Source organism: Helianthus annuus, chromosome 8 (genome assembly GCF_002127325.2).
Source record: "Helianthus annuus cultivar XRQ/B chromosome 8, HanXRQr2.0-SUNRISE, whole genome shotgun sequence".
NCBI lineage: Eukaryota > Viridiplantae > Streptophyta > Magnoliopsida > Asterales > Asteraceae > Helianthus > Helianthus annuus.
The window spans coordinates 107970562-107977746 of record NC_035440.2 but is presented as its reverse complement, the minus strand read 5'-3'; the positions used below and the strand labels follow the sequence as shown (position 1 = coordinate 107977746).

Genomic DNA, 7185 nt, shown 5'->3' with positions numbered 1-7185 from the left:
TCACCAAATCGACCTTGAGGCTTTAACGTTCATGAGTATATGTTATCGTGTCCCTTAAAAGTCGTATCTTGTAACCTATTTCGAAACAGATTTGTATTCGTGTATAGAAAAAATGACACGGTTAGCTATTATGTCTTGTTCGTGTCTAGTACCTCAGACAATCATATCTTATTTTGTTGTGTCTTATCGTGTCATATCTAACGTGTTAACCCAACACTACATATAACACGTCTTTATAAAACCCAGTACCACTTCCTCAACTATGTAGTCTTGTAGGTGTCATTGTTACAAGCGAAAGCCCAATTCACACTATATGCACTGCCTATAATCCTATACTGTTGTTGACAACTGTTTTATACTATTTTATTTTAATATTCTAAAACATATTGTTTACCATCTATCTATCTATATTAAAATATACCAACATTACACCAGCATTATAGCTCACCACATATCAAACCGTTTTTGGGTTACTTAAATTATTCGAATTGTTTTTGGGTTATTTTATCAAATCTCTATTTTTTAGTGTCGCCAACCATTAATGTAATCTTACTAATATAATAAATCAAACCTTCTAAATCCAATGTGTCAACACCACATGCCTTCTCATTTTCTCTCTCCTAGGTGTCAACTTGTGAAGCCCCTTCCCTAATTATATCCTATGTGTCATTTTGTTAGAATTTTGATTTTTTTTTATAAAACCTAAAGGGAATGGGCGGCAATTGACATAAGTAGCGGAACTTTTAAAATTTGAATGACACTGCAAAAATTTATTGTCTGCATTCCCCTAGATGATCAGAGCTTCTCCTCTCAAAACTCATCTCTCTCTCTCTAATCTTCACTATTCTTTCTGGGTAAACATCAACGAGAAGCACCAAATTTCTCCATTGTTATTCTTGCAACTTATCTGGATTCCAAAATGTTGAGCAACCGTCATCAATAAAGGATTGTCAGCAGCGGCATTATCTCCGGCAGAGGTGTAACCACCGGTTTTCATACAGATCCGGTGGTTGTCACTAGATTGATGAGGTTTTGGTTGGGATTCGCGACTTGGTGAGATGTACAGGTTATAAGGTAAACATATTTCTGTTTGTGTAATGTGATACGAGCCCTAATTTCCCCTTTTCATTCTCCCCCTCTTTGTTCTCTGATTTGGATGAAACCCCAAAACTTGCTTCTGTATCCCCAAATCAACATCAAGCGAAAACCCTAATCTCGCAATCTGGTCACGTTGGTGCTTGAAACATGAGGGTTTGTTTCTTTTTGTTCGAACCTTTGTTGATTGTGTTAATCAACTTGTGGATCTGGTGTGTTTGATGTTTGATTCTTGAATTGGTTAGCTAAAGTTTGTTACTTTTATATAATTTCAAAAGAAGAAAAAGATAGTGATTTGTGTTGTGTATATACATTTCTAAAAATTGAGATGTTATATGATTTCAAGATGGCCTTTTTGTTGCTTTCTTGAATCTTTTTCATCCATAGAAGAAAACCCAAGTTGCATTTTTTATTACAGTTTTTGGGTTCTATAGTTTTTCAGTTTATTAGTTTCTTGACATAGGATATGTTATATAGGTTATATAACAAGAATTGGGTTTTGATATGTGATGGGAGTGTCTGATAATATTTTTGTAATCATATATGACACACCAATAGTTTATATCATCTAAACTATTGGACAAAAAAACTTTTGGGTCAATCCCACCTGTTTCGATCCACACCAATGGACAAAAAACTTTTGGGTCACTTCCATAGAGCACAAAGGTATATGATGCTTGATGAACATGTTCTCTTGCACACTAGGTGTTCGACAAAATGACAAAAAGAGATTTAGTATCATGGAAAGTGATAAATTTGAGTGTATATTATTTTGATAGTTGACACTTTATAGTGAAACTGGTTTTGTTATTTAATTCTTTAGTTAAACCGCGTGATTTTATTACAAGTTATTATTAGTATGTTTAAAGTTCAGCCGTTCAAGTTTCTATCAATATGATTTGTCATGTTGTTTAAAAAAATAAACAAATCCTCCAAGATGACCCATTTTGCTTTGGAATAAATATGAACGTGTATGATAATCTCAACGTAAATGAATTCTATTACAAGTCTCGGCATTTTAAATAGATCTTGAATAGAGTCTGTAGAGGTATGGCTAGATTTAGGCATGTGGAGGAATGTTCAACCACCAAAAATCTCCACTTTGTATGGTCTAAAATTCTTAATTTGGTATAATATATCTGATACAATAAGATTAAAGTAAAAGAAGTTATAGATAGTTTATTAATGTATACATAACTAGATAGACTTCTAAGTTTTGATATTATTCTATTGGACGATTTGGTGGTTGGAAACTTGAACTGTAGCGAGGCTAGGTATCAAGCTTGATGCGAACAGAGACCAATCAAAGTGTGATATTTAATGTGTTTTTGTGTTTCTGTATATAAGGTTGGTGACCAAGATGAAAAGCTGGCAGAAGGTATCAAGCTTTAGCTGGGGTGTTCGAGAGATTTACCGAGAGACCAATCAAAGTGGTGATATTGTTGATAGTTCGGGTTCGGTTACGGATGTGTCGTTTTCGAATAGTACGAAAAGGGTGTTTGAAGTTGCGGTTGAGTATTCAAGAACTATGGGGTATAAGTTTATTGCTCCTGAACATATTGCTATTGGTTTGTTGACTGTTGATGATGGTAGTGCTGGCTGTGTTCTTCAAAAGCGAGTTGATCATGTTTAGATTATAGAGAATGAGATGCATTAGAGTTTTATTTGAAATATTTGATAATATAGTTCGAATTCGGTTTTCGAACGTACATGCTGGATGGTTTTATTGAGAGATACTTTTAAAATTATTTAAATTCATGTTTTAGAACTGTTTATTACAAATTATGTAGGTTGGTTAACTGTTTCTTGATTTTGAACAGGAAAATAAATAAGAAGAGTGCAGGACTGGGGATGAAACATTTCGATCTTAATTAAGTGGGAGAAGTAGAGTTGCCGCGGTTCATAACCAGTTTGAACAGGCCAATTGTTTGTAAGTTTGTAATAAAGAGGTACTAAATTGGAAATTTTAAATGTGATCTTATACGATATATCATTATTCTAGAGATCAATGAACTGTAAGTCTATAACCCTTGCATTTCTTCCATATAAACTATTAAGTTGGGTTGAATTTGTTCTTAGTTTTACATGATAAACTATTCTTGCTTTTAACTGGTTTCATAGATTGACTTGTAATCAAAATCACTAATATGGCTTTATTTATATTCAGTTGATTTTAGTATGTGGTTTTTAAACAAATAGATTTTCAAGAGAACAGGTTTGTTGACCTATGGTTTGTTATGTTTAAGGATGTGTTAATGTATAATGTACTATATTTATGGAATCTTCGGCACCGGTTTTGATGTGAATAAGGATCTATTGACTGAATTAAATCGCAACTGACCACCAAATTTTACGGCTTTATGATTATTTTTATTTTCATGTAAGTAGTTGGAAGTAATCTGATGGTTGATGCAATATATGTGCTTTTTCTATTAATTTATTAATTAATTTCTTTAAAATTTTACAGGAACGCATCTTCATCCTTAGTGAACTGGTTCGTGTTATCTTATATAAATTTCAAATATACAATAAATAATCTGGTAGGTAGCCTTATTTTACCATGGCCAGGCAACATGTTTGTTTATTAGCACCATTAGCAGTTGGCACAAAGGGTTTGGGGCCAGGTTGGGTAAAAGGTTCGATACCATTTACTTATAGACATGTATGTTGATTCTATGGGTCATGTTTTATCTCTAGCGCCAAATGGGTTAATGGGGTTGAAAGTCTCGTGTAGAATGTTTTTAAGCATACAACCTACTAATTCGTTTTATAAAAAAATAAATTATTGTTGAGTAATAACAGAAAGAACAAGGACACAATTTTCTTTATTCCATTAAAATGGAAGGTTTGGCCTTTTTAGTTTATAAATATTGCTCAATTTGTACTTCAAACGTTACAGAATTAATCAGCCAAATTAAATTGTGTTACAACTTAAAGTACAATATTTGACTTTATAAAGTCAAATTCACTTTATTTTCTGTGTTAATGTCAAAATGCAGCTAAGAAATCCAGTTTTGGAGTATGATGAGGATACTCATGTTAATTATACAACCACAAAGTATTGAGGTTGACTTTACAAAGTCAACTCATTCGGCTGGCTCAACCATTTTGGTGGCGTAAAGCAAATTCAAAAACTCGAGGCCTTTTTCCAAAAAAAAAAAACCACTATTTGAGAAAAAAACCTCTTTTACCCGGGCTTGGGACCGACAAAATAAACTAAAAGGTTTATTGTTGGCGAAGTTAACTTAATCTTTTTGTATTTTTATATATTTTTTGTATGTGTAAAGATAAGTTCAGCCCAATCCAAATATCATATATAATTTTTTTCAAGTTGGAGGCCCTATTGATTTGGAGGCCTAAAGCCCAAGCCTCAAAATACTTGGGCTTGGGCCGGCCCTAATTCTAATGCATGTCATATTTTTCTTTCTTGATGTCAAAATGCAGTTAGGAAAACCAGTTTTGGAGTATGCAACTGATTTAAACTCGTGGGCCGAGTTCTTTTGGTCTCATGGACTTATATCGGATTCGACATATAAATTGTTCACTTCTGTATGTAATTATTCGCTATGTGAGTGAATATTATAGAGATTCGGTCTCTCCAATATGCGCAAAAGTTTATAGTGAAGTAAGCCGCGAAACCAGTAGATTTGTGGACAAATATGATGTCACTCTCGATGTTTGTATTCCGTCGGCACTCTCACAGTCCAAGATCATTGTTCCTCAGGTACATATTGTTTAGTAACAAATTGTATATCAATAACACAATTAAAAAATGTTTTTTTTTCATAAAAATGGCCACTTGATTCTTAAAAAATGTAGACACCCATATAGAGCATTATAAAAGTCTTGATGTTATGTTGTGTTTGCAGCAAGTAACCGAGAGGGTCGATGTTTGTGTGGAAGATGAAACCGTTAACTATCTTAACCGACGCGATGTCCGTAGAGCGCTGCATACGCGTTTGGTTGGTGTACGGAAAATGGGATGTTTGTAGCAAGTAAGTTTCTGTATATCGCTTTGCAGACCCGTTTCACTTATAAATATCTCATTCTATACCTATTACTAATCTTTTTGACCCGTAAACAGCATCCTAGACTATGAACTGCTCAACATCGATTTGATTAGGATTTATTTTTATTTAGATTTCGTTTTTTTTTATGAATTAGTTTCAGTTAGGGCTTTCGACCCTCAGATTTATTACATTGATTTGTTCAGACTAAGGTTTGTTTTTGATCAAATGTTTTCATTGATTTGATTTTATCCATCGCATAGTGCTAAACTATTCGACACGATATTGGGTTAGTTGCTGTCTAGGATTGCGACTTTAGAGTTGAAGTCGCCATCTTATATGACGACTTTACTTTGTAAGATCCAAAATGAAGAAAAGTAATTTTTATATTTTCGCTGCCAAAGTCACGACCTTAGTTGGTCGACGTCACTCTGGATGATATAGTTTTTGTTGCACATACAACAGAGATGATGCAGTTAATGGAATGGCATGGATGAGAGGTGAAACCAGGGACCGAGGACTCAATTCTCTAAATTATTAATCAGCTGGCATTCTTCCTTGGAGAAAACAAAGACTCGATCCGTTGTTCCGTCCTCCTTTCAATTGTATTTCCATTTTGAATTGTTTATTTAAAGGTACTCAACTATTTTTAAATTGTATTTCTACTTTATCACCAATTTATGTAACAATATGCATAACTGGACATCAAATGAAGATCTTTGTTGCACAAGAATATCTTGGAAGCATACATTCATAAGCACTAACGCACTACATCACTATTAGTCACATACATTTTTATTTTTTCTTTCCTTTCTAAATTGTAAACTAAAGAATTAGTTTGATGTGTATGAGTTTATATAATATTTTTATTATGTGATTAACTTTACCCGACCCGAATTGTTAATTTGACTCGATTTTGATCCTTAAAATTAAAAAAATACATTGAATTTAGAAGATTGGAACACATATCCGGTCTTATCAATTGTATTCTTTTAATGATTCAGTTTGCGACTTATCTAAATTAAATTGATATAGAAACAATAGGTATGGTTTCTTTATACATATAACTTTTGAAAACATGTCTTTTTATTTTATTTAACGACATAATTTGATTAATGTAAATTAATTTTTCCTACCCGGGAATTTATCGGGTGGCGCTGACTCAGGCGCTAAGAGGGTGTGACTAATTTGTTTGCTTTATTTGTAAGATTTGAAACACAAGTATAGACTCCAGCAGCTGCCCCATCTTCTCTTCTGAAGATATGTATGTAATATGCAATGTGAAATGATTTATTAAGAAACTATAGAACCGATGAATCGCAAATTAAAGACACCATTGTATACTGAACAAGCATAAGAATGATTACTTTAAATTTCCATTTCCTAATTAGATTTAAGTAAAACTATCATACTGTTAGTGTCTATTTTCAAAGTGATAATTTTTCAGTTGCCGTTTACACATGTATATCCTGCACCTATAGCTACTCTGATCAATGAATAATGTACTTGACGAAACGAAAACTGTTTTTAAGAAGTAATTATTCCTCTTGATGGCATCCCTCATGCTTTTTTATTCTAAAGATCAATACTCAGTTGCCATTTACACATGTATATCCTGCACCATGTAGCAGTCATGTTAGCAAGGCGGCGTGGTAAGAAAAACACGTGGTAGAAAGGACGTTAAAGTGGTGTTTAAAAAAACGGAAACCAATAAAATGTTAGTATGAAGAGGTTATCCAATTACAAGAAATCATATATATAAAATTCTTTTATAAATAAATTTTTTTATAAAACAACTCATAACCCGTGAAGCTCACGGGTATATAACCTAGTAGAGTTATAAGAATGTATAATCACTGTAATAATAAACTAACTAGTATCAAGCCCCTGCGTTGCAGCGGTTGTCATAAAACTTTGTTAAGTAGTAACAATACTATACCATTGTCAGTGACCACCAACACCGGAAAAACTCGTAAAAACAAAATAAATAAAAACGGGAAAAAATAATACCGAGCGAAAAGCAGACGTAAAATCTTTGAATCACGCATGCTCGTTGCTGAGAAATTAAACCGAAACGTAAAAT

The 7185-nt window shown here is 33.1% G+C and overlaps 1 long non-coding RNA gene across 6 annotated transcripts; it reads left to right on the top strand.

Annotated features, from left to right (window-relative positions):
• The first annotated feature begins 754 nt into the window (after positions 1-754).
• Positions 755-5832, top strand: LOC110873620. Of its 6 annotated transcripts, none has more exons than XR_002555311.2 (7): positions 755-1074; positions 2443-2628; positions 2916-3044; positions 3563-3589; positions 4540-4819; positions 4965-5090; positions 5568-5832. It is a non-coding gene; the product is annotated as an uncharacterized LOC110873620 (long non-coding RNA). The 6 variants fall into 6 exon arrangements; XR_002555312.2 differs by having other exon boundaries at positions 3563-3635; XR_002555307.2 differs by having other exon boundaries at positions 3563-4819.
• Positions 5833-7185: the final 1353 nt, after the last annotated feature.